This window comes from Hylobates moloch, unplaced genomic scaffold (assembly GCF_009828535.3).
Source record: "Hylobates moloch isolate HMO894 unplaced genomic scaffold, HMol_V3 SCAFFOLD_17, whole genome shotgun sequence".
NCBI classification, from domain to species: Eukaryota; Metazoa; Chordata; class Mammalia; order Primates; family Hylobatidae; genus Hylobates; species Hylobates moloch.
Genome location: NW_026652292.1, coordinates 28,588,313 through 28,615,931, shown reverse-complemented (window position 1 = coordinate 28,615,931; position 27,619 = coordinate 28,588,313). Strand labels below are relative to the sequence as shown.

Sequence of the window (27,619 nt, the reverse complement as noted above, 5' to 3'; positions counted from 1 at the left end):
CGAGGCGGGCGGATCACGAGGTCAGGAGATCGAGACCATCCTGGCTAACACAGTGAAACCCCGTCTCTACTAAAAATACAAAAAATCAGCCGGGCGAGATGGCGGGCGCCTGTAGTCCCAGCTACTCGGGAGGCTGAGGCAGGAGAATGGCGTGAACCCCCGGGGGCGGAGCCTGCAGTGAGCCGAGATCGCGCCACCGCACTCCAGCCTGGGCGACAGCGAGACTCTGTCTCAAAAAAAAAAAAAAAAAAAAATAATAATAATAATAATAAAATAAGAGGCAAGTTGAAAGACAACACTCTCACTCTAGGTGATTCTGTGGTGCTATGAAATTTAAAATAATTTTGGAAAAAGGATCAGTCAGTTTTAAGCAAGAGTCACATCTTTTGAGTTTTTGATTATCAGTGTAATACCTGACTAAAAATAAAGAAGTAATACCTTTAACCATTGATAATTTCTTTTTTTTTTTTTGAGACGGAGTCTCGCTCTGTCACCCAGGCTGGAGTGCAGTGTTGTGATCTTGGCTCGCTGCAAGCTCCACCTCCCGGGCTCATGCCATTCTCCTGCCTCAGCCTCCAGAGTAGCTGGGACTACAGGCACCTGCCACCACGCCTGGCTAATTTTTGTATTTTTAGTAGAGACGGGGTTTCACCATGTTGGCCAGGCTGGTCTAGAACTCCTGATCTCAGGCGATCCGCCCACCTCGACCTCCCAAAGTGCTGGGATTACAGGCATGAGCCACCACGCCTGGCCACCATTGATAATTTCTAGCATTTCTATGAAAGATCATTTTGGGGACAAAAGTGACTTGACATGTCCAATCTCATTCCAGAAAAAAAACAAAACAAAACAAAAAACTAGCATCTTAAAAAATCTCAGATTGCTTGCTTACAGAAATAAGTAAGAATTATCATGGAGAAGTTATTCTTTTTAAAAGATTACTTTTTTCAGTTTTGGTTTTAGTAATCTAGGCTTTGACTGTAAAGACCAAAACAATGGTTTTTAAATATTATTTGTGGAATGTGTTTAAAGGATTCATTCTAGAATCTTTGTGTATTTGAGAGTATTTCTAACTTTCATTTCTTTACTGTTTGCAGTTAATGTTCATGTTCTGCTATGCAATCATTTATATGCACGTTTCTTTAGATTTTCCTGGATGCATAGTTTAAACAACAAAAAGTCTATTTAAAACTGTGGCAGTGGGCCAGGCATGTTGGCTCACCTCTGTAATACCAGCACTTTGGGAGGTCGAGGAGGGTGGATCACCCGAGGTCAGTTCATGATCAGCCTGGACAACATGGTGAAACCCATCCCTACTAAAAATACAAAAATTAGCCGGGTGTGGTGGTGGGCACCTGTAATCCCAGCTACTTGGGCAGCTGAGCAGAAGAATCGCTTGAGCCCAGGAGGCAGAGATTGCAGTGAGCTGAGATCGCACCACTGCACTCCAACCTGGGCAACAGAGTGAGATTCCGTCTCAAAAAAAAAAAAAAAAAAAAACCCACAAAAAACTAGCAGTAGTTTGCAGTTCTAGCAAAGAGGAAAGTTGTGGGGTTAAACTTTGTATTTTCTTTCTTACAGAAGCTTCTAAAAAGGCATTTTTACACATTCTTTTTAACAAATCTTGTGTACAACTTTTAAAACATTAATGTTTGGATCAAAACAAGACCCAGCTTATTTTCTGCTTGCTGTAAATTAAGCAAACATGCTATAATAAAAACAAAATGAAGGGGAAAAAACATAAAAGATAATTAGAAATCAGCTGTACAGAGTGAAGAGAGGGTGGGAGGGCACAGGGCAGGGGGCAGGCTGTCCGTCCAGCCAGTGGGAGAGCTCCTGAGCCAGGAACCCAAGGGAGTGCCTGAGGAATGGCTTGAAGGTTAGTGTGGCCAGCCAGCCAAGGTGAGAGGGAGGAGCAGAGAGTGCAGTGTGGTCAGGGGCTGCCTCACGCAAGGCCTTGAATTTTGTCTAAGAGCAATGGGAAACCAGCACTGGAAAGTTATACGCAAAAGAGACATTTCTGTTGTGAAATATTTGGCTATAGTGAGAACGGTCTAGAGAAAAGCAATGTGAGGTTGTCTAGGCTGGAGGAAGCAGCCTTGCTTGGGGATGGAAGCAGTGCACCTGGGGAGAAGACGACCTTCAAGATGATGTTGAGCTCGAGCAGACAGGGCTTGCTGATGGATGGTTCGTGGGGTGAGAGAGGGAGGAATGATGGCTGGGCTATGTGTCTGAGTTAAGCCAATTACTAAGGGATGCAATTTATGGATATGAGGAAATCCAGAGGAGAAACAGATTTAGGGGGAAGTAGAGTTCCATATACCAGCTCTGTAAACCAATCTCCGCCTTTAAAATATCCTCATTCTTAGCCTCCTCATTATTAATAAATATTTATTGACCAAATACAACTGCAAGGCACTGCTAAGGCTCATTTTTTTTTTTTTTTTTTTTTTTTGAGACAGCCAAGACTCATTTTTTTAAGAAATCTAAGATAGGGAAGGCAGAAAAAATTGCAAAGCATTAGGCATAATTTAATTGCCTTTGAGGTTGTTTTCTTTTTTAAAGATAGCCCATAAATATATACATGCTAGTTACGGCGTGACTTGTACATTTCACTTTATCCTTTCCTTTCCTTATTAGTTTCCTAATATTTTTCTAAAAAAAAAAAAAAAGAGGCAGTTATTTGGAGTCAGGCTTTGCATTTCTAAAAAGCCCCTCTGAAAAGGCACTGTATATTTCCAACTGGAAGCCCTAACCTGTTAGGACATCTGAAGAAAACAGAGTTGGGAGGGAGAAGGACACAAGCAAAGCCAACTATGTGGACAGCCCTATGAGGGGAGGGCCTGAGCACTTTCCAGGCAGTTCTCACATGGCTTCTCTACGAATGCATTCAGATTCCAATCTGTCTTTTCTTCTGGCTTCATCAGTTTCCATTTTTCTGATCTGGCATACTCACTGTGGAGGCACCTTAAAGTCAGACAGTGAGGGTCCTTGTTCTCATTTAACTCTAAGCTGCTCCTCTCTTGGTTCACCCATCAGGATGTGCTCAGTCATCCATCACCTCCTCCAGGAAGCCTTCCCTGACCACGCCAGTCTGTTAACAACTCCCTTACTGGTCTTCACTGTTGGGGCTCAGAAAATAACCCAAAATGAAGGCATCGGAAGCAGATCTCTCCAACCTCCTCCTGCCCTCTTATCTCTGACTCCCTCGTTCTCCCCACCAGCTTTTTCCCCAAGGCGGTTCATAGAAACCAGAACCCCTATTCTCCAAAGTCAGTCATAAAACCTAAAAATATTACCCTAACTCCCACCTTCTCCCCAACCTTTGTGTAAAAACTGTCCATAAAGAAACTATCTGACCTATCTTGTTTGATTGTAGGTCATAAGACTCCCATCCCAGAGAGGGTCCTGCCCCACCCCCAGGAGGAAAGAACACTGCACAGAGAGGCCAAGTAGAAGCTACACAGATAGGACTTGCTAAGTTTCCCCACTCAGTCAATTCACGCTAGATCATACACTTTTTGTCCAATCATATTTCTACATGGCAGTCCAAACTTTGTTAAACCTAAGCATGAAAATGGACACTTTCCCCTGTATCTTTGGGTCTTCATTCTGAAGGCTCCTGTGTCACATAAAACTATGGTGAAATAAATTTGTATTCTTTTTCTCCTATTAATCTGCCCTTTGTCAGCTGATTTGCAGTGAACCTTCAGAGGCAAAGGGGAAGTTTCCCTATATCATCATGCCATAAGCATACCTCGAGTATAGCATTTTTTCACTATGTTGTGATGTTTCTGAATGTATGTATGTTTATTCCATTAGACTGGGAGCTTAGAATGGATACCTGCTATGCTTTTTGGCTACCCATTGCCTTTCCACATTCTATTTGCAGAAGTTCCCTTCTTCTGATTCTGCACTTCTTTAAGGCAGATGTCAGAAACTTGCTTTCCCAGCTGCCCCTGCAGCTGAGATGTAGACATGTGATCTGGGCTCTGCCAATCAGAAGAGAGAGAGGTGAAGAAGCAACTGTCTTCTGGAAGCCATTTTGGCAAAGGCACTTGCGGACACCCAACTTCAGGAGACAACAGCTGAGGAGGTTAAGGTAGTGTCTTGTACTCAGCATCCAGCATTGGTGCCAGGGCACTGATATGAGTGAAAGATCTCCACTGGGGCAGTGCATTGCCTGGACTGGCTGCTTTGCTTCCAGGCCAATTCTGCCTCTGCTGGAGCTGCTTTAATAAATAATCTCTTTGCTTAAACCAGCTAGAGTTGATTCTGTGTTTTGCAACTAAAATTCTTACCTGGTAACTGAGGTCCTCAAGGCAGAGATCGAGTTTCATTTACTTCTGTATCACTAGTGTCTAGCAAAATTTGTTATGCATATTCAAGGCACTCATTCAATTATTGTTGATTAAATGACTAAATGAAAAAAAATGGATGGAGAAGCTAGACTGTAAATGATTAGCTTCTCAAGGCCTCTTTCTTTCAGTAATCATTGAAAAGTACTATTTGTTCCCTAAATCTTCTTTTTTTTTTGAGACGGAGTCTCGCTCTGTCGCCCAGGCTGGAGTGCAGTGGCGCGATCTCGGCTCACTGCAAGCTCCGCCTCCCGGGTTCACGCCATTCTCCTGCCTCAGCCTCTCCGAGTAGCTGGGACTACAGGCGCCCGCCACCACGCCCGGCTAATTTTTTGTATTTTTAGTAGAGACGGGGTTTCACCGTGGTCTCGATCTCCTGACTTCGTGATCCGCCCGCCTCGGCCTCCCAAAGTGCTGAGATTACAAGCGTGAGCCACCGCGCCCGGCCCTGTGTTCCCTAAATCTTCTAATTAGAGAAAACACAGGGATTTTGCTTCCCTTAATGATTCTCCAACTATGTTCCTTTGGAATACTAGTGATGTTTCTATTGCTAAAACTGAATAATAGTGAGTTTTTCCAAATATATAGAAATAATTTATTTAGTACAAGGAGTTTTGTCAGTTTCAAGTTGTCACTCAGAAACTTTAAAACTCTGGCACCTGCTACTGTTTTGTCGGCAAGTGCAGTGGATGAAAAAATAATTGTGCAAGTAAGCAAGTATTACAGCAAAAACTCAAAACCTCTAGTCTGCTTAGTTCAACAGTTTTCCCCTTTTCTGTGCCCATTCTGTTTGCTGGAATTTTACTTAATAGATTGCACACTTCACACAGCATCCTATTTTCCACTAGTAAAGTTGCTCCTAGATCATATAGTGGAATCCAATGACTCAACATTTTATTGAATAGACACCATTGACTCACAAATTATTGGCCACCTGAATATTTGTGAGAACGCAATTCAAAGGCCTTCCTAACACCGTGCTACCCTTTTGTTACAAGCTGAATTGTGACCCCTGCCACAAATTCATATATTGAAACTAACTTCTAGTACCTCAGAATGTGACTGTATTTAGAAATAGTGTCTTTAAAGAGATCACTGAGTTAAAATGAGGCTGTTAGGCAGGGCGCTGTGGCTCACACCTGTAATCCCAGCACTTTGGGAGGCCGAGGCGGATGGATCACAAGGTCAGGAGATGGAGACCATCCTGGCCAACATGGTGAAACCCCGTCTCTTCTAAAATACAAAAAATTAGCCAGGTGTGGTGGCTTGCGCCTGTAATTCCAGCTACTCGGGAGGCTGAGGAAGGAGAATCACTTGAACCCAGGAGGTGGAGGTTGCAGTGAGCTGAGATCGCGCCACTGCACTCCAGCCTGGAGACAGAGCAAGACTCCATCTCAAAAAAAAAAAAAAAAAAAAGAAAATGAGGCTGTTAGAGTGGGTCCTAATCCAACCTGACTAGTGGCTTTATAAGAAGAGGAGATTAGGACACAGAGAGACACCAGGGATGCAAAAGCACAGAAGAGGACACAGCAAGAAGGTGGCCATCTGCAAGACGAGAGAGGCCTCAGAAGAAACCAAACCTGCCAACACCTTGATCTTGGACTTCCAACCTCCAGAACTGTGCGATAATAAATGTCTGTTGTTCAGCCACATGGCCTGTGGTACTTTGTTATGGCAGCCCAGGCAGACTAAGATGCCTTTCTTTCAGGCCTCCCAGCCTCAAATTGGAGCCTGCAGACTCAGACCATGGAACCTGGACTGGAGCTTCTGGCTACCAAACCTTCTTCCCCCAGGCCCTCTGTCTCTTGCCTCAGTTTATTCTCCACACCCTGGGCTGGGAAGGTAGAAGACCAAATTACAGCCTTGCACTGGGAAACACAGGGTTGTCCTCCATAAATCAGCAGATTCCCAACTCACCTTCCCCACTGGGAAGTCACTCCTTGACACATGCATCCTGCCCTCCTTAGCATCTCACCTTCCTTCCTCTGCTCTTTTACAGCACCAAAACCAGTGAAAAGAGTGACCTTTAAATTCCATTAATGCAAGAACGAGTTATAGGGAGGAGCTGACAGGACTGTCAAACCAGACCCCTTCAGAAGGCCCCAAGGGAAATTAGGAGAAGGAGAGGCGAGGAAGAGAGGCAAAGAGGAGCTGGGAGGGGCCGAGCCAAACTGTCTACCACAAATTTGTCCCTGGGACTTGTGCTGGCTCCAGGCTCCTTCCAGAGACAGTGGTTTCCGGGGACGACAGAGCATCCGAAGCAGGACTCCCTGGGTGGCAAAGCCCCCAGAAGGGCTCCTGCCTTCCCTCCCGCACTGTCCCCTCCCAGATGCCCACCAGCAGCTGGTGACAGCTGCTCTGAGTTAGTGCTCAGGCTCTGCGTGGCACAGAGGACAACAGGAATGGGGATGTCCCACTCTAACCAGGCCTCTAGGAGGGGCTGGTGGAGGGCAGCCACATGGCATCTCTCATTACTGTCAGTGGAGATGGAGAAGGGACAAATTCAGGGACAGCTTCAGAAGGTAGAATGCACCAAACTTGAAGGCTCGGGAGGTTAAGGGGGACGGAAGCAGGGACAAGCGAGGAGCTAAAATCACTCAAGTTCTGGCTTAAGTGGCCAGGTAAGCTACTGGCACCATTCTCTGGTAGCAAAGACCCTAGGAGAAGTAGGTTTGGACATGACTGTGGCTTTTAATATGGCAGTGATCATGTTATAATAAATGTATGTATGCGTCTCTTTCCCAGGCTAGACTGCATTCTCCTTGAGGGCAGAGACAGCGATTTAGGCACATCTGTATATTCCAGTCACAAGTTTGAAGCATTCATTCAGCACTTATGTAACAAACATTAACTGAGGGCCTCCCACATGCCCAGGACTAGCTCCAATACCACACTGGGTCTAGACTCGCAAAGGCCAGACACAACCGGCACTCAATACACGCTGTCTCTTGGATAAATATTTTAAAGGATGATCTATTGACTCTTTTTTCTTATTTTCTGTATTCTTAATGTTTTGGCGTCTGGGGCCTTGTTGACTGGGGAGAGACTTCCTCTTCTAGAGCTAGCCAATTCTTAGAGATAACAAACCACTTACCTTCAGTACACCTTTCATATGTTAACCTATCAATCAAGAGGCCTTCCTATCCCCTCTCACTGCCACCCCACCCCTACGACCTCTTTGAACTCTCACACAGGGCCCCCTGCCCTAATCATCCAGGGCCAGGTATCAAACCACTAGGGACAGCCCCTGCACTCCAAAGGCCACTAAAATTATTCAAACTTGCCAATTCTATTTTTTATATTTTTCCGAGACTGAGTTTTACTCTGTCACCCAGCCTGGAGTGCAGGGGCACAATCTCAGCTGACTGCAACCTCTACCTCCTGGATTCAAGCAACTGTCCTGCCTCAGCTTCCCCAGTAGCTGGGACTACAGGTGCCCACCATCACGCCCGGCTAATTTTTGTATTTTTAGTAGAGACAGAGTTTCACCATATTGGCCAGGCTGGTCTCGAACTCCTGACCTCAAGTGATCCGCCTACCTTGGCCTCCCAAAGTGCTGGCATTACAGGTGTGAGCCACCGCGCCTGGCCTACAACAAACTTGCCAATTCTGAACCTGCTTACCCTGCCTTGCCCATTCCTTGCCTCAAAAACCACAAAAAAGACATTTCCCCACACTTTCCCCTCAACTTCCTTCTGCCTCCTGACCCAGTGTGTCCAGGTGTGGCCCCGTGTGGCGTTCTGGGCCTCTATTTCTAAGGATCTGTGAGTATAAGCTTCTTCCTTCATGACAGCCATTTCCATGTCTGTGTCTCTTACCATACCTGATTAAAACAAATCCCGGGTACATTTTAAAACAGATGGCTGAATGTGAATAAGCATTCAGTAACTGTAAATTAACAACTCATTCCTTCCAAGCAGTGCAAAGTACATCCTCTTCAAAAGAGAGAAAAGAGGCGTTGGTTCTATCTGTCATTATGTTGAAATTGAATGGAAGTGAGAGAGAAAGCTAGTTTTGGGAGAAGATGGGCCAAATTCATATATAGGCAGTCCCTAATCTAGTGTGAGATCATGGATTTGGGGCAAGAATGAAGAGCAAAGAAATAGCAGAAGAGGGGCCTTCTCCATATGCCCTGTAGAGCTTTGCACGGGCTAAGAGAATGCAGGAAGATTCAGTCAACGTTTGCTATATCAAAGTCAAGAATCAACCTTTTCAGGAATGACTTCACAAAAGCCATGTAAACCAACAAAGAGATGAAGGAATCAGCTCTTTTATGGTATTTATTTCTTAATGGTGGCATCAGAAGCTCCCATTAGTCCAGAGTGATGAAATGAGATCGTGGGTACACAAAGCATGTGGCACAGTGGCTGGTATCAACAAATTATACTTGAACACTCAACAAATTATACTTGTTACTGCTGTTGTACTTAGCAATCGGTAAAATGGAGTCTGTGACTAAGTGGCTTTTCTAGTGAACAACTTTTAGGTGACCAGCTACCAAAAAGTCAATAAAATTAATTTATTTGACATTGTGGCTGAGCCACATATAATTTTGTCTTCCTTTGATGATTCTGAATTTAGTTTAAGATGTCATCCAGCCTCTAGTATGTCATAAATAACATTAACTGCCTCTGTATCTTAATGATCACAGAACAGATCCTGATTTATTTGCTTCCTGGATGTGCACAAGGAAACTCAGTGGGGATGCTGGATGACCCATAGAATTGCTGGACCAGAAAGAAGCATGACTTTCCCACGGGACATCCAAAAACCTATGAACCTTCCCAGGTATGTCAGCCAGGTGTGTTTGTCTCCAGGGAAGAACCAATCTAATCTTGAATTAGTTTCTTCAAGAAACTTTCTCTATAAAGCCCTCTCTACCAGAGACCGGAGAGGAACAGACAGAAATCAGATATCTAAGAGTCCTGCCCAAAATTAAGATGTTGACTTTTCCCATCTTGCCCTATCAACCCATGGACCAACCCAGGTTCCATAGAACCAGGCATTTTATTTCTTTTTTCTTTTTCTTTTTTTTTTTATAGACAGAGTCTCGCTCTGTTGCCCAGGCCAGAGTGCAGTGGCAAGATCTCGGCTCACAGCAAGCTCCGCCTCACGGGTTCACTCCATTCTCCTGCCTCAGCCTCCCGAGTAGCTGGGACTACAGGTGCCCACCACCACGCCCGGATAATTTTTTTCTATTTTTAGTAGAGACAGGGTTTCACCGTGTTAGCCAAGATGGTCTCAATCTCCTGACATCGTGATCTGCCCGTCTCAGCCTCCCAAAGTACTGGGATTATAGGCGTGAGCAACTGCACCTGGCCCCAGGCATTTTATTTCTTAGAAATAAAGTAACATAAATTATGTGTCTGTTTCTTCACATTTGTCTCTAGGGACTTTATATGCCCAAACAGATGAACTCAAATAGAGCAGTACATGACTCAAAGGAATTCTGCCAAATCCACTTTCTCAGTTTTGAGTTGCAGATATGGGATTATAAGCACCAGATAAACATTAGCTCTCCAGCAGCAAAAAGAAACAAAACCTTTCCTCGGACGGTATGAGGTTGCATAATAGGGACGCTTGATCACCTGTTCCCATTCCCATAACACCTCCAAAGTTTCTCCTACCTCCTCAGTGACACTATTTCCCTCTCTGGAGTCTTTAAACATCCCCCATCCATCTACCAGAATATTGATGGAAGCATCTAACATGATCATTCAAACAACAAGGACTGCGGAAGCCGAGACACAAGCAGAACCCACAGATACAGCATTAGGAATCACTCATGCATCAGCCCTGGTTGCCTGACAACCTCAATCGGAACCAGCCTCTAGGGGTACCTGACCTACAGTTCTGCTTCAGCCTTAGCTGGCCACCCTTATGTCCAATCCAGGCAAACTTTCCTGGCAAAACTTACTGAGCCAACCTGGTGGCTACAAACCTATTTCCATCACTGATGCCTGTTTGCAGGGAAAGACAGATTCAATAGGTTCAAATCTTCTCCTGATGCTTGTCTTTAGTCACTGCCATTAAAGAGAAATGCCAGTGTACTTACTGAGTATCAGAAGGATGGATACCATCTTAGCCCATTTGTGTCGCTATAAAGGAATACCTGAGGCTGGATGATTTATAAAGAAAAGAGGTTTATTTGGCCCATGTTTCTGAAGGCTGTACAAGAAGCATGGTGCTGGCACCTGCATCTGGTGAGCATCTCAAGATGCTTCTGCTCATGGTAAAATGGAAAGTGGAGTGGCCATGCGTGGTGGCTCACATCTGTAATCCCAGCGCTTTGGGAGGCCAAGGCAGGCGGATCACCTGAGGTCAGGTGTTCGAGACCAGCCTAGCCAACATGGTGAAACCCTGTCTCTATTAAAAATACAAAATTAGCTGTGTGTGGTGGCACACGCCTGTAGTCCCAGCTACTTAGGAGGGGAGGGAGGTGCCAGGCTCTTTTTAACAATCAGCTCCCACAGGAACTAATAGAGGAAGAACTCACTCATTACCACAAGGACAGCACCAAGCCATTCATGATGGATGTACCTCCATGACCCCAACACCTCCAGTTAGGCCCAACATTAGGGATCAAATTTCAACATGAGATTTGCAGGGCTCAAATATCCAAACCATAGCAGATACCAAGATGTATTCTTGATTTCAATGATCAAGCAGCCTAATGGGGAATAATTAGTATGCAGATGAAAAGATAATTAACAATGCATGGTAGTATCTCATGGTGGAAAATCACTTAGCCCAAGGTTATAGAAATCCAGAAGCTAGGGTCGTCCAGCAGAGCGTGGAGAAGGAGGCACACCTCGAAGGCCAGGCAGGCTGCAGGCAGTCACTAAGAAGGAAGCCAGCCCTGCAAACGGGGCATTTGGGAAAACACATGGCAAATGTTGAGGCCAATGAATATACCTGTCTCCCTTCTGGTGAGACCAGAGCATGGTCAGACCCAGGTATGGAATAAATCTAAATGACACAAGGCCACTCCTCAATTCCATACCCAAGAGAAACATGACCAATGCATCATGGCACTGAAGCTTGACGTGGTCTCAGAATCCTTCTCAACGCTGTGGTCCAGGCAGCCATAGTCAGAGTTAGCAGATCACCGGGTCAGAATTATTTACTATGGGATGCAAGGAACAAAGAAGGCTCATGTTGGGTACATCTCACTCCTGCAGTCAGGAGTTTTGATCTTCTCGCACAGTTAGGCTGACACCCTTGCACATGCAAAGACCTTCTGGCGTCATTACCCTCCATTGCCCTTAACACGACCCCAGGCTCCAAATCCTTTTCAAGCTTTACCCCCGAAGACAGCTGCCTTCAATTCCTGCGCTTTTCTGTGCACACATGTCAATTCCCTATTGAGAGGTAAAGTGTATTCCTCCACTCCTTTCAATCCGAGCTGCTCTGTGACTGCTCGGCCAATGGAATATGGCAAAAATGCACCGAGCCATGTGGGTCCTAACCTTTAGAAGAATTAGCAGCTTTGCTTACTCTCTCTGGGGAGCCATAAGCTGCCATGTAAGAAATCTAGTGACCCCACTCAAGAGACCACCTGGAGAGACTGGATGGAAAAGGAGAGGCCCTGTGACTATAGGGAGAAAGAGAGAGAGAGAGAGAGAGAGAGAGAGGCAGGCCCAGCCATCCCAGTGCCCCAGCTGAACCCAGTCGTCCAGCTCTTCATTGCCAAGGTCTCTGACCGAACAGCAAAACATTCCTAGGACTTCTGGACCAGCCCAGACGTGAGCTGAATCCCAGCAAGGAACCCGAGTCAATGCTGTGTGAGGCAGGGAACTGCCCCACCAAATTCTCCCAATTCCTGGCCCAAATAATCATAAGCAATAAAATAACTGTTCTCTTAAGCCGCTGAGTTTGGAGTGGGTTGTACTGCAGCAATAGATAACCAGGATGATCTGTCACGGGACCCACTCCACAGCAACTACAAGTGCTCCTCAGGGCTCTGGGTTCTTACCCTGATCCCTGCAATTGCCCTGGCCTTACCATGTCCAACACAAGTCAGGGACCTGCATCCTGGACCGAGACGCCACACTTCTGATCACCCACAGCCTGGGCCTCAGCTCACCACCAATTTCCCTCCTTTAAGCTGACATGTACAATTTCTCAAGAACTCAAGTTAATTACTGACTTCCAGACTCAAAGGTTCCAAGTGTTGTCTATTTGTTATTCTATTTTTAAGGAATACAAAGGGCAAACTCCCCCTCCTTCTGAGGCTGGTGCCTTTGAGAGAGGCAGCCAGTGACTGGTTCAGATTCACAAAGACAAGCCTGCAGGCCTGCTGCAGACAACCCTCACCCTGCTCCAGCCACAGGCAATAGTGGATCGGGGAGGGGCTTGTCCTGCTGAAGTTCGCTGTGGCCCTACAGTTCACAGGTTCCATCTGGCTCATCTTATAGATGAGGACACTGAGGCTTGTCGATGAGGCATGGCTAGTTCAGGGTCACAGAGGAAGTGGGTGGAGACTGCAGCAAACACCCACCCTGAGTCACAGTTCAGGAGTGACTGCTACCTCCCTCCACCTCTCTGCACTGACAGCTCCAGGGAAATGCTTCTTTTGCACACGCTCCAGCTTGTGCGTGTCCTTTAAAGTCCCCTTGGCTTAAGCCACATGTGCAGTCAAGCATAGACTTGCTTATGCTTTGGGGTCTTTATGCAGGAGTTCACTGAAAAGCTCACCCTAGGCAAGAGCAAAGAGACCCTCTCCTCTGTTTTTAACTTTCCTTCCCATCCCCTGACACACATACACACAGTAGCTCGGGGCACAGTACATGTTCTGGTTTAGTAGTGTGCACATGGACCCTCTACCCTTTAATTAAGTTGGACTGCAAATTCTGGTGCAAAGCCATAAGGAATGAGCCTTGCTGGTTTTGTTTTAGGAAAAAGGGCAGTCCAGATCCCTTGACCAATATCCATCCATGATGAACATCTGGCATGGACCCTGGTGTCTAGAAATGCCTTTAGCTGCTCTGGCCCCGGCTTGAATGCTAAGGCTTGGAGGCATCCCAGAGAGACTCGGCAGCTGGGAAGAGCTCCTCAAACAACAGTTACTATCACAAGGCATGAATGGAAATTGTTGCAACATGTACTTTTTTGTGTGTGTCTTTTTTCTTTTTACAACATGTACTTTTTATTTTAAATGAAGCCTTCCTCCCTGCCAGACACTGTACTAGGTGCTTTGCAAATAGGTTATCTCCTTTAATTCCCATAACAACCTAATGAGGTAGCCTCTCATATCTCTACTCTTTTTTTTTTTTTTTTTCAAGACGGAGTTTTGCTCTTGTCGCCCAGGCTGGAGTGCAATGGCGCGATCCCGGCTCACTGCAACCTCCACCTCATAGGTTCAAGCGATTCTCCTGCCTCAGCCTCTGAGTAGCTGGGATTACAGGCATGCGCCACCATATCCAAGTAATTTTGTATTTTTAGTAGAGACGGGGTTTCACCATGTTGGCCAGGCTGGTCTCGAACTCCTAACCTGAGGTGATCCGCCCGCCTCGGCCTCCGAAAGTACTGAGATTACAGGCATAAGCTACCATGCCTGGCCATATCTGTAGTCTTTTTTTTTTTTTTTGAGACGGAGTCTCGCTCTGTCCCCCAGGCTGGAGTGCAGTGGCGCGATCTCAGCTTACTGCAAGCTCCGCCTCCCAGGTTCACGCCATTCTCCTGCCTCAGCCTCCCGAGTAGCTGGGACTACAGGCGCCCGCCAACACACCCGGCTAATTTTTTGTATTTTTAGTAGAGACGGGGTTTCACCGTGTTAGCCAGGGTGGTCTCCATCTCCTGACCTCATGATCCGCCCGCCTTGGCCTCCCAAAGTGCTGGGATTACAGGCTTGAGCCACCGCGCCCGGCCCATATCTGTATTCTTTATGGCTGGGGAAACTAGGGGTCAAAGAAGCCAGAAACAAGCTCAAGGTGACCAGTAAGCTACAGAGCCGGAATTTGGATAGAAGTTCAGCCAACTCCAAAATCCACGTTCTGCATGGATTTTGCGCTAATAATGACGCTGATTTATCGAAACTTTATTTAATACCACAAACCTGTACTAATTTACTTACACTTACCTCCACATCATTCACTAGTGTAATTCATGTCAAATACGCAAAACTGTCACCCATGTGACAGTCTCAGAGTCTACTGGGATCACAGAAATACAGTCCAGCAACCAAAAAGGAAGTTCAAGTAGTTCATGCTCTTTACATGCATTTTTCAAACCAAATTTCGTGGACCAGTTATTTTTCTTCGAATTCCCTTTTACCTCTAAGCCACTTCCTTCACAGGTTCTTCACTTTTCAACATTTAGCCCCAAATCTCCTCCCCAACATAGGAACAGAGTTAGGGGCGAGCAGCTGCTCTGCTGTGCACACTCCAAAAGTGGCTCCTTTTCAACCAGTTTTTAGAGAAATGTGTTGATGTGACTTTCTTTTTTTTTGAGATGGAGTCTCACTCTGTTGCCCAGGCTAAAGTGTAGTGGCGTGATCTTGGCTCACTGCAACTTCTGCCTCCCCGGTTCAAGCGATTTTCCTGCCTCAACCTCCCGAATAGCTGGGATTACAGGTGTGTGCCACCATGTCAGGCTAATGTTTATATTTTTAGTAGAGACAGGGTTTCACCATGTTGGCCAGGTTGGTCTCGAACTCCTGGCCTCAGGTGATACACCAGCCTTGGCCTCCCAAAGTGCTGGGATTACAGGCGTGGGCCACCGCACCCAGCCGACATGACTTTATGGCCTTGGAAAAGATACTGAAGGAAGCTTGGTAAAGGCAAAGCCCTAGAGTTGTGGGGGGAGGTGCTTCTTCTGAACCCACATTTCCCTATCATTTAAGTTGTGCTGAAGAAAAAATTGGCCCAGGACAAACCCCAGCTCTCACCTTTTCTCTCGCTTTTTTTTTTTTCCTGAGACAGGGTCTTAGTCTGTCACCCAGGCTGGAGTGCAGTGCCATAAGGCTCGCTGCAGCCTTGACCTCCTGGGCTCAAACTGTCCTCCTGCCTCAGCCTCCATGTAGCCGGGATCACAGGCGTGCACCACCATGCCCAGCTGATTTTTTGCTTTTCTGTAGAGATGGGGGTCTCATTTTGTTGCCCAGGCTGGTCTTGAACTCCTGAGCTCAAGCAATCCTCCCGCCTCAGCCTCCCAAAGTACTAAGCCACAGCAACTGGCCTTATTATTATAATCTTTAAAAATAATTGCGGAAGGCCAGGCGTGGTGGCTTACACCTGTAATCCCAGCACTTTGGGAGGCTGAGGTGGGCGGATCACGAGGACAGCAGTTCAAAACCAGCCTGGCCAACATGGTGAAACCCCGTCTCTACTAAAAATACAAAAATTAGCCAGGCATGGTGGTGCATGCCTGTAATCCCAGCTACTCGGGAGGCTGAGGCAGGAGAATCACTTGAACCTGGGAGGCGGAGGTTGCAGTGAGCCGAGACCACGCCATTGCACTCCAGCCTGGGCAACAGAGTGAGACTCCCGTCTAAAAAAAAAAAAAACAAAAAACAGTTGCTGAGGACTACCCAGGCCATCAAGATCCAAGCTGCAAAGAAAAGACAACATACTGGGCTTCCCTTAATTGGTTATCAAAGACGCACACAGTTAGTCCTGAGCTGAAGATGACCCCAAATTGACTTTGGCCCAATACCATGTGAAAGTCTAGTCTCAGACCATCGTGTTGCACAGTTCTAGAGGGCTCCATTCATGATGTAGACTGGGTGAATTTTACTTCCCTGAATTGGTCAGTGCATAATGTACATGGTGGCCCAACTTTACAAATAAATCATGATTTTCAGAAATAGCATTTCCTCTTAGGACAAAACAGAGGCATCAATTTCTCCTTGAAATAACTTTGAGACTTTTGGAAGATCTTCAGTGGATGCAAAGTGAAAAAAGAAAGAAAGAGCTCTGGGGGCTATAGAAGTCAGTTGAGAAAGAATAAGCATAATCTAAGCCCAGAAGACAGCCAAAGAAAAACAAATGGCCAGGCTCCTGCCACGTGGCCCCTCTTCTAGGACACTGGTTTCCCATGGGCCATTTATGGTTGGGACCAGACGCTGTAAATGAGGGGTATGCAGTGACCACTGCTGTCCCCCCACCATCTATTCCCGTGATGTACAATTTTAATTTATAATTGTGGGTGAGTCATATATGTGCTCAGAGTGGGGCAGGGAAGGGCCACAAAGGGCCAGGGACTTAGATAAATAGGCTGCAAAACATACAGTGAAAAATGCCAGACCAAAATTGAAGAGACTGGACTTGATCGGTTCAGCTACATGGGTGTGCCCTTCCTGCCTCCCCCAACCTAGTATTGTTATGTATCTCTTGAGAACGAGGGCCCGGGAGCTGCTGTTACTATCAAGGTGGGAATAAGACAGCTCTCACATATTTCGGGACAGAAAAGGAGCATCTCAGAATTGGCTGTTTCAAGTCTCTTCTAAAACTGAACATCCTGGCTGGGCATGGTGGCTCATGCCTGTAATCCCAGCATTTTGGGAGGCTGGGGTGGAAGGATCACTTGAGGCCAGGAGTTTGAAACCAGCCTGGGCAATATATGGAAACTCTTGTCTCTAAAAATAATACAAAAATTACCTGGGCATGGTGGTGGGTGCCTGTAGTCTCAGCTACTCAGGAGGCTGAGACAGGAGGATCGCTTGAACAAAGGAGTTGAGGCTACAGTGAAGTATGATTGCATCACTGCGCTGCAGCCTGGGCAACAGAGTGAGGCCCTGAATAAAAAAAAACCAAGTTCACTTTTGCAGTAGTCTCCACGTGGGTGTGGCTCTATCTTTCTATACAGACTGTATTACTCATATTAGCCATAATGAAATACCACAGACTGGCTGACTTTTTGCAGAAATTTGCTTCCTCCACAGTCCTGAAGGCTAAAAGTCCAAGATAAAGGTGCTGCCAGGGCTCGCTTCTGGTGAGGCCGCTCCTCCTGGCTTGTCACCTCCTGCTGTGCCGTTCTTCTGTGCGTGAGCAGACAGAGAGCAAGCTCTGGTTTCTCTACCTCTTCTTATAAGGACACCAGTCTTTTTTTATTTTTATTTTTATTTTTTATTTTAATTTTAATTAATTAATTTATTTATTTATTTTTATTTCTTTATTTTTTTGTTTTATTTTTTATTATACTTTAAGTTCTAGGGTACATGTGCACAATGTGCAGGTTTGTTACATACGTATACATGTGCCATGTGGGTGTGCTGCACCCATTAACTAGTCATTTACATTAGGTACATCGCCTAATGCTATCCCTCCCCCCTCCCCCCACCCCACAACAGGCCCCGGTGAGTGACGTCCCCCTTCCTGTGTCCAAGTGCTCTCATTGTTCAGTTCCCACCTATGAGTGAGAACATGCGATGTTTGGTTTTTTTAAAGGACACCAGTCTTACTGGATGAGGGCCCCACCCTTAAGATCTCATTTAACTTTAACTACCTCCTTAAAAGCCCTACCTCCAAACACGGTCACACAGGGGGTTAAAGCTTCAACACATGAATTTGTAGAGGGGCAGGTATAATTGAGTTCAAAACAGAGGTTATAGGTCTAGGAAGGAAATGACAGGATTGCCTTTTTTTTTTTTTTTTTGAGATGGAATCTCGCTCTGTTGCCAGGCTGGAGTGCACTGGCACAATCTCAGCTCACTGCAACCTCCGCCTCCCAGGTTCAAGCGATTCTCCTGCCTCAGCCTCCCTAGTAGCTGGGATTACAGGCGCCCGCCACCATGCCCAGCTAATTTTTGTATTTTTAATAGAGACGGGGTTTCACCATGTTGGCTAGGATGGTCTCGATCTCCTGACCTCGTGATCCACCCGCCTTGGCTTCCCAAAGTGCTGGGATTACAGGAGTGAGCCACTGCGCCCGACCTGCTTTTGCTTTTAAATAACTCTGCCCAGGCTCTCTCTGGTAGCTGCTCACCGTGCTCCCCGCCCCAGTCAAGAGGCTCCTCCCCACTCACCACATGCCTACCTGCTGAACCGTGCCTTTCTGCCTCCCCTGTGCACCAGCCCCTACTGCCCATACCAGTCCTGCCCCTTGCAGTAGATCCCCATCTCTCCCAGATGTAACCTGGCCAAAACCTGTCCCCACTGCCTGCTAAACCTGTTCCTTATTCATAAACTGAGGTCTTTGCTGAACCTATTACTCCGTGTGCTTTGTCTACAAGGAAGCTCAGAGTCAAAACTACATCTGGCCACTAGCAATGTACACAGGACCATACAGCAAACATCTTGGCCACCTCATTCATTCATTCAACAAATATTTATTGAACACCTACTACATTCAGCCATTAATCCAGTTGTATGGGATCCATCAGTGAATAAAACCAGCAAATAATCCTTCCCCTCATAGAGGATTTTTGGTGGTGGTGGTGTTATTTTGAGATGGAGTCTTGCTCTGTCGCCCAGGCTGAAGTACAGTGGTGCAATCTTGGCTCGCTGCAACCTCCGCCTCCCAGGTTCAAGCAGTTCTCCCTGCCTCAGCTTCCTGAGTACCTGGGATTACAGGCACCCGCCACCACGCCCAGGTTAATTTTTGTATTTTTCAGTAGAGATAGAGTTTCGCCATGTTGGCCAGGGTGGTCTTGAACTCCTCACCTCAGGTGATCCACCTGACTTAGCCTCCCAAAGTGCTGGGATTATAGGCGTGAGCTACTGCGCCTGGCCCCTCTCATAGAGTTTACATTCTTCCTATCCTATTCTTCCTGTTCATGCTTTCCCTTTGCCCTGATTTCTTCCATTTCTAAAATATTTATTGTCCTGTGTCTATTTCAGTCATATTGTATTTGACAGTATTTCCAATCTTATTATACTATACAAATCTGTAACTTATGGTACTGTATATTTTTCGTAAGGGTCTAATTGCCTTTAACAATAATTAGATGGAGTTACTGTAAGAAATAATTTAGATGATATATATAAAATACCAAGCACATTGTAGGAGCTCAATACAAGGTAGTTTTCTGTCTTTTTAAATCCTAGATATTTAAGACCAACCTCAAATTCTGACTCTTTCTAGGAGTCTTTAATGGCACCAGAAAATGCAAGGATTTTCTCTTCGTTTTCTATCTTAGTACAAATTCATCCAGCATGTTGACACCCTGACCAGGTGTCATAAATTATGACCAGTCTCTCATAAATTATTCTCTAATTCTCTCCCGTGTGTGTATCAGGCTTCCCTAGGAATAGACGGTAAACTTCTGGAGGAACAGAGCCAGTAGTGTGTGTGTGTGTGTGTGTGTGTGTGTGTGTGTGTGTGTGTGTGTGTACATGTATTTTTTGAGATGGAGTCTCACTCTGTCACCCAGGCTGGAGTGCAGTGGCACAATCTCAGCTCACTGCAATCTTCGCCTCCTGAGTTCCACTGATTCTCCTGCCTCAGCCTCCCAAGTAGCTGGGACTACAGGCATAGGCCACCACACCTGGCTAATTTTTGTATTTTTAGTAAAGACGGGGTTTCACCACGTTGGCCAGGTTGGTCTCGAACTTCCGACCTCAAATGACCTGCCCACCTCGGCCTCCCAAAGTGTTGGGATTATAAGCGTGAGCCACCGTGCCCAGCCAATATTTGTAATTTGCACAATACAATCCAGGTTTCTGTAAGAGCTGAAATAATGTGCATTCTTTGATTCTCACTATTTTATTTGTAAGATCTGGCCCTCTTTGCCAAACAATACCAGTTTTCTTAATTTAGGTGAGGGGAGTTCTGCATTTAAAAGGTAATTTGATTTACATTGCTAGAACACATTCATCATTTAGCATGGGGAAAAAGGCAATGATAGTTCCAACAAAAGAAACATTTCATGTAATTCAGAGCAAAGGGCAAGAATATTACAGTATTTTCTATAATAGGAAAAATCTGCAGTCAAAATATTTGAGGAAAAGAGCACTAGTTAAGTCAACTGTGGCGCATCCACTGGATGGAGGCACTTATTATTTTAAAGAAACACATTTAGAAGGGTCCTTACTGAAATGAGAAGGTACACACAGTGTGCTGTTTGTTGTGGGAAAGGCAGTATATGAAATGTAGACTATGATTCCAGTGTTATAGACATTCTATTTACATGTATACATACACACAGGAAAAAAAGATTTAGAAGAAATGTCTTAGAAATGAACAGTATTGGCCCGGCACAGTGGCTCATGCCTGTAATCTTGGCACTTTGGGAGGCTGAGGTGGGCACATCGCTTGAGCCCAAGAGTTTGAGACCAGCCTAGGCAACATGGTGAAACCCTGTCTCTACCAAAAATACAAAAATTAGCCGGGCACGACAGTGCATTCCTGTAGTCCCAGCTACCAAGGAGGCTAAGGAGGGAGGACTGCTTGAGCCTGGAAGGTTGAGGCTGCAATGATCTATGATCGTGCCACTGCACTCCAGCCTGAGTGATAGAGCAAGATCAAGAAAGAAAGAAAAGAAGGAAAGAAGGAAGGGAAGGAAGGGAAGAAAAGAAAGAAAGAGAGAGAGAGGAGAGAGAGAGAGAAAGAGAGAAAGAGAGAAAGAGAGAGAGAAAAAGGAAAGAAATGAGCAGTATCTATGGGGGTAAAATTATTTATAAAAATTTATGTTTATACTGTGATTTCTTTTACAATCAGGAAAAAAGAACACACATTGTGTTGAAAGCTGAAGTCAAATAAGGACCTCTAGGCATCACTTTGAGGACAGGCACTGCAGTGGGCAATGTGAGAATGACCAGTTATCCTGCTTGGGGTCTGGCTTTTATCCCAGGTCCTAGCATGCAGAAAGTATTCCCTTAAGTCAGTGGGACGCATTTCTTTCTCGTTTTTTTTTATTAAAGTTCTGGGATACATGTGCAGAACGTGCAGGTTTATTACATCGGCATACATGTGCCATGGGTTTGCTGCATCCATCAACCCGTCATCTAGGTTTAAGCCCCGCATGCGTTAGGTATTTCTCCTAATGCTCTCCCTCCCCTTACCCCTGACCCCCGCAAAGGTCCCGGTGTGTGATGTTCCCCTCCCTTTGTCCATGTGCTCTCATTGTTCAACTCCCACTTACGAGTGAGAACATGCGGTGTTTGGTTTTCTGTTCCTGTGTTAGTTTGCTGAGAATGATGGTTTCCAGCTTCATCCATGACCCTGCCAAGGGCATGAACTCATTCTTTTTTATGGCTGCACAGTATTCTATGGTGTATATGTGCCACATTTTCCTTATCCAGTCTATCATCAGTGGGCATTTGGGTTGGTTCCCTAAAGCACTCTGTAATTCAGGCTTTCCACAAAATCTAATGGCCGCTCTTCACAATTAAGGCAAAAGCTTCTCTGAAAATAAAAACAAGTGCTTTGTTCTTCCCATTCAGAGAGCATGAAGCGCAGTGCTCTTCTATGTATGAGTGGAGCTGAGAAGACCAGCTGGTGACCAGTGGTCATTCCCAAGAGCAAACAGGGAGGGCCACAGGAAGGAAAGCAAATGTGAGGGCGGAGGCCATCCTCAGTCAGGCCCTCTCCCCTGCCCCGGCAGACTGAAGATGGAATTCATAGCTCCCTGATTCCCCCAGCCAGCAGCCATGGCAGTATTTTTAACAAGGCATAAAACTTGCAATTCTATTAAAAACACATGTCTCTTGTTTCAAAGGACTGTTAGCAACAGCCACTGATAGTAAACACACTATCAACCAGGGAACACACTCATTCGACTCTGAGTCTCAGATGCTGAGTATTATATGTTTTACAAAGAAACACTGGGTCTTCTGGCTGGAAGAAATTTTGAGATAATCTCGGGCTATCTCTCTGACTTCTAGAGACTGTTTAACCTGCTTGAAAACACGAACCATTCCTATTCTTAACCATTTTCGCAAAGAAAAGAGAGAAGATCAGTAGGGCAGACTTTTTAAAGGCAGGGTAGGGGGAAGGAACCACAGAGTGGGCAAAGTGGAACCCGAGGTCTGGAAGGCTGACTTCTGCCCTTAGATCCATCATCGTCAATGCGTGTCCTTGGGAACTGTATGGGCGACTTTAAAATAAAGGGAGAATTGGACTGGTTGAACTCTCAGGTCCAAGGCCTAAGGTGGGGAACTTGAGCCCTGCTATGTCAAACCCAGCTTTAAATCTCTTTCCCCGCTTGATAGCTATAGTAGTTTAACTTGTCTAAGACTTAGTTTTGCCATCTGCCCAGCAAAGGAAAACAATGATGCCTCCCCCATGGGATGGCTTAAAGATTATATGACACAAAGAAAAAAAATGCCACTAACAAAGGGCTTGGCACATAAAACTCCATAACTCTCATCCCCCCTCTCTACTCCCAAGAATGCTGCCACGAAGCCCATGAGAAAGTAAATATGAAGAACAAATGAGCCAGGGTTGGGGGTGTTGGGGATGGAGAGATAGCCAGCAAATCACTGAGAACTGACTGTGTATCTACAAGCGGCAGTCGCCTCAGGAACATAGGCCATGTGGCTGCTTAGAAGCCAGTTCCATGCACACAGATTATCAGGCATTTCAATGTTTCCCCTCAAATCCTGATGTTGGAGGTGGAGGGGAAAGCAGGGAGGGAATCTCCAGGTCAGATATTTTAGACTCCAGGAAAGGAAACAGAAAGCTCTATTTATCTGGGCTCCCCAGCTTGCTAATTAACTTACGGACTGGCAACTATTCTCATGTGTCGGCGCCTGCACATCTTCCCGTTATTAGAGACACATCTGCTCATTATCCCCATGGTTTCCGAATGCGAGAGAGAACCAGAGTCGCGTTCCCAGATGCAAATGTGTGGCATCAAAGCTGCCTCGGGGACTGGTCGCCCCATGCAGAGTGTGGGGCTTCGGGAGATTAGAGGTAGTGGATTAGAACAGGCAGTGGGTTTTCTAAATAAGACAGGAAGAAGGCTTTCATGTCTGAGGATGTGGAAGGGATTGTGAGCAAAAAGACACCTGTGTGTATAGCTAGATGTCTCCCATTGAATAGGTCAGGAAAAAGGACTTCTCAGCCAGGTGCAGTGGCTCACGCCTGTAATCCCAGCACTTTGGGAGGCCGAGGGGGGTAGATCAATTGAGTTCAGGAGTTCAAGACCAGTGTGGGCAACATGGCATGTCTCTACAAAAAATACAAAAAAATTAGCTGGGCATGGTGGCACACGCATGGAAGCCCGGCTACTTAGGGGGCTGAGGTGGGAGGACCACTTGAACCCAGGAGGTGGAGGCTGCAGTGGGCTGAGACTGCGCTACTGCACCCCAGCCTGGGTAATAGAGCGAGACTCTGTCTCAAAAAAAAAAAAAAAAATTTCCAGGCCTGCCCCCTTTCCATATAAAATTCAGGTTTTAGCCATGGAACAAATATTCATGGAGGATCCACTGTGTGCTCAGCACTGGGTCTGTACAACAGAATCTTGTAAGTGGTTATCTCCGGGGGCAAGATTCCAGGTGCTTTTTAAATCTTCTTTATGTTCTTTCCGATTTCCTTTTTCTTTTTCTTTTTTATTTGGAGATGGAGTCTCACTCTGTCACCCAGGCTGGAGTGCAGTGGCACGATCTCAGCTCACTGCAACCTCTGCCTCCAGGGTTCAAGCGATTCTCCTGCCTCAGCCTTCTGAGTAGCTGGAATTACAGGTGCCCGCCACCATGCCTGGCTAAATTTTGTATTTTTAGTAGAGATGGGGTTTCACCATGTTGGCCAGGCTGGTCTCAAACTCCTGACCTCAGGTGATCCACCCACCTTGGCCTCCCACAGTCCTGGGATTACAGGTGTGAGCCACCATGCCCAGCCGTATTCTTTCTTATTTTCTAAACTTTCTACAGTGAATGCTTCTATGGTCTGAAAACAGGTTATGAGGCCCATGTTATACTTAATAAAGGACCAGTTTCTCTGGCCTTTCTCAGGCTGAGAGCAGGCTGGCCCCCAGGCGAGTTATGCCCCTATGAGCACAATTAAATTGTAACATCCCATCCTGTTCTGAAATCTCTGGCAGTGGAAACTCAGAACTCTGTGGCCTGGGATTCAAGGAGGCTGCAATGACCCTGGAACCTTCAGATGAACAAGCAGAACCACTAAAGCCTTTTAGAGGTGAACTGAACGATGACTGTCTCCCCAACATAGGATGCAGGCTCATTCAGGTACTAAAGCTGTCCCTATTGGTCAGTGTTTGTAGGGAAGAAGAGCCTAGAGTTGGAAATTGTAATGAGGAGAAAGGGGTTGAGGCTAAGAGATTTCACTGTGTGGCCAAAGGACAGGTTTCTAGGGAAATGTATCCTTTTTGAAAGACAGCAAGGGAGAGAACCATTGCAACTTGCCAAAGCCCCTTAAGTCTCTTGTGAAGGGTATTTTCAGCTCAATTAAGGAGAGGGGGCCAGGCACAGTGGCTCACACCTGTCATCCCAACACTTTGGGAGGCCAAGGCTTGTGGATCACTTGAGGCCAGGAGTTTAAGATCAGCCTGGCAATAGAGTGAGACCTCTACCCCCATCTATACAAAACAAACAAACAAACAAACCATTAGCTGAGTGTGGTGGTGTGTGCCTGTAGTCCCAGCTGAAGAGGCTGAAGCAGGAGAATTGCTTGAGCCAGGAGTCTGAGGCTGCAGTAAGCTATGATTGTACCACTGCACTACAGCCTGGGGGACAGAGTGAGACCCTATCTCTCAAAACAAAAAAAGGTGTGGAAGAACTCCTCCCATAGTGAAACCCCCTTTCCTGCACCCAGACTTTGTTGTTTCATTCATTCGCTCACTCATTCATTCATTCATCCGTCACTGATTGAACCCCTCTAGGTGCAGATGTTACATCCCATCCACATGCTGTATGATTAACTGGGACCTTTCTCCCACTATTCCCATCACCACCAATACTCGAGAAATCTTAAGGAGTAATAGTGGTGGGGCGTTTGTTTTGCTCAGTGGGTGTACAAGCTGAGGGGGGCACTGGAATCCTGGAAGTCTTAAAGAGGCTATGGAAATAGAAAAGGGTAAAAAAAAGATAAGACAGCTGAAAAAGAGAGGAGAACTTTGGGGAAGAGAATCAAAAAATGCCTAAGGTAGAATTTTGAAGATGTTATGCAGCTCTGTCTCCCTCACGATGTCTTCAGAAAAACAGACACCCTTCCCCAAAGGCTTCTGAAGTTGAACTGGGTAGGAACCATGCAAGTGCTACATTCTGCTCTCAAGATAGAAGGCAGGTGAGAACAAAGGCTGACCAAGGAGACCCAATCAGATCTTTATTACACCCAAATAAAAACAGGCTGCCCCTGCCTGGGGGTTCATGGTGCAGCGGAAGGACGCCCTGCAAATAAGCCAGCCCCTAAGGTGGTGTGCACCAAGAAGGGAGCTGAAAGGGCCTCGGGCACAAAATTTCAGGAGCATCAGAAAACTCAGTCTTCAGGACAACTCATATTTTATTGCAGCTTTTGACAAAATCCAAGTTAGTACAAAAATGCATAATGAACAAACTGTCAATATTTTCAATAAAAACTGGATTTGAGAACAGGACTGGGATTACACTGAAGTGAGTGAAACTGAGTTGTACAAGTGTGAGGTCAGATTCTGTCTTGACTTCAAACGTAAATATTCAGTTCAACCTAGATTTTCTGGCATTAATTTTTATTTTTTGAAATGTGGCATCAAAATATCATTGACTTTGATGACTGAGGTTTTGGCAGCCCCCCAAATCTAGATCTCCTCAGCAGCCCTGAGCCGGGCGCACCCAGGAATGGGCAGACCAAAATGTTTCTCTGAAGACACAGTATTCAAGGTGGACTTGGAAGAATCAGCAGGATGGGCTGCTCTGCCTATGGAGTAGCCGTTCTTTATTCCTTTACTTTCTTTTTTTTTTTTCTTTTTTATTTGGAGATGGAGTCTCGCTCTGTCACCCAGGCTGGAGTGCAGTGGTGTGATTTCCGCTCACTGCAACCTCCGCCTCCTGGGTTCAAGCAATTCTCCTGCCTCAGCCTCCTGAGTAGCTGAGATTATAGGCACACGCCACCATGCCTGGCTAATTTTTGTATTTTTAGTAGAGACGGGGTGTCACCATATTGGTCAGGCTGGTCTCGAAGTCCTAACCTCAGGTGATAAACTCGCCTTGGCCTAACAAAGTGCTGGGATTACAGGCGTGAGCCACCGTGCCCAGCCTATTCCTTTACTTTCTTAACAAACTTGCTTTCACAAAAAAAAAAAAAAAAAAACCCAGTATGTAACATATGCAAAAAAAAAAAAAAAAAGGCATTTATTGTAAAGGCAATCTAGGCCAAGGCCCAGCCTGTATAGGGACTGGAAGGACAGAGTGTGTCTGGGGAAAGAGGCAGCCGCAGTGCATACCTGGAGTGCCCAGTCCCATCTCCTCTTCAAGGCATCCTTCCTCACAGGTGCTGAGGCTTCAGCATCTCGTGAAGCATCTCCTATGCACCACGTAGTGTGGATTCAAAAACATGAGAAAATGCAGAGATACAATCACTACCCACAAAGAGCTCATGTCAAGCCAAGACACCCTAGGGCTGAAGATGGCCAACCCTGTGGTTGCTTTCAGCTTTTAACATTCTACAAGCATTGTTGTTGTTTTCTTTTTTTTTGGAGATGGAGTCTCACTCTGTTGCCCAGGCTAGAGTGCAGTGATGCAATCTTAGCTTACTGCAACCTCCACCTCCCAGGTTCAAATGATTCTGCCACCTCAGCCTCCCAGGTAGGTGGGATTACAGGCACTGGCCACCATGCCTGGCTAATTTTTGTATTTTTAGTAGAGACAGGGTTTCACCATGTTGGCCAGGCTGGTCTTGGAACTCCTGGCCTCAAGTGATCCCCCCGCCACGGTCTCCCAAGTGCTGGGATTACAGCCGTAAGCCACCGCACCCAGCCTACAAGCACTGTTTTGTTCTTGACATTCTAAATGCTAACATCATTACGAAGCATTTTATTTAGGAGTGGCGTACATTCTATCATTTTCTTTAAAAACAATATTCAATCCTGGGCAGTTATGACGCAGTTAATGATGATCCATTTCAAAAAGGGCTTTGACAGATGAAATCCCTTTTGCTCCTCCTGAGCCTGGAAAGCAGGAAGGAGTTAGTTCTCCCATGTCTCATTTTCCAGGTGAGGAATCTGAAATTCAGCATTTAAGCAACTTCCTCAAAGTTTTCTGACCATAAGGGCAGAGCTGGGACTAGAATCCAAGTCTCCCAGCTCCTGAATAGAGACTGACGGTCCCTTCATTGACTACATATGGGGAATATGCCAGCCAACTGGAGAGCAATTTCCCCCCGGTTACATCTAAACTTTGCTAACAAAGTAACTCCTGGCTTCAAGCTGATCTCTGGAAGCCACG

The 27,619-nt window shown here is 45.9% G+C and overlaps 1 protein-coding gene and 1 long non-coding RNA gene across 5 annotated transcripts in view; one reads left to right on the top strand and one right to left on the bottom strand.

Annotated features, from left to right (window-relative positions):
* PDZD2 (PDZ domain containing 2) overlaps positions 1-27,619 on the bottom strand; it is a 474,581-nt gene that overhangs the window by 393,523 nt on the left and 53,439 nt on the right. The window lies entirely within an intron of this gene.
* On the top strand, positions 4,066-9,793 carry LOC131381607 (uncharacterized). The gene is made up of 3 exons (XR_009210460.1): positions 4,066-4,102; positions 9,010-9,146; positions 9,401-9,793. It is a non-coding gene; the product is annotated as an uncharacterized LOC131381607 (long non-coding RNA).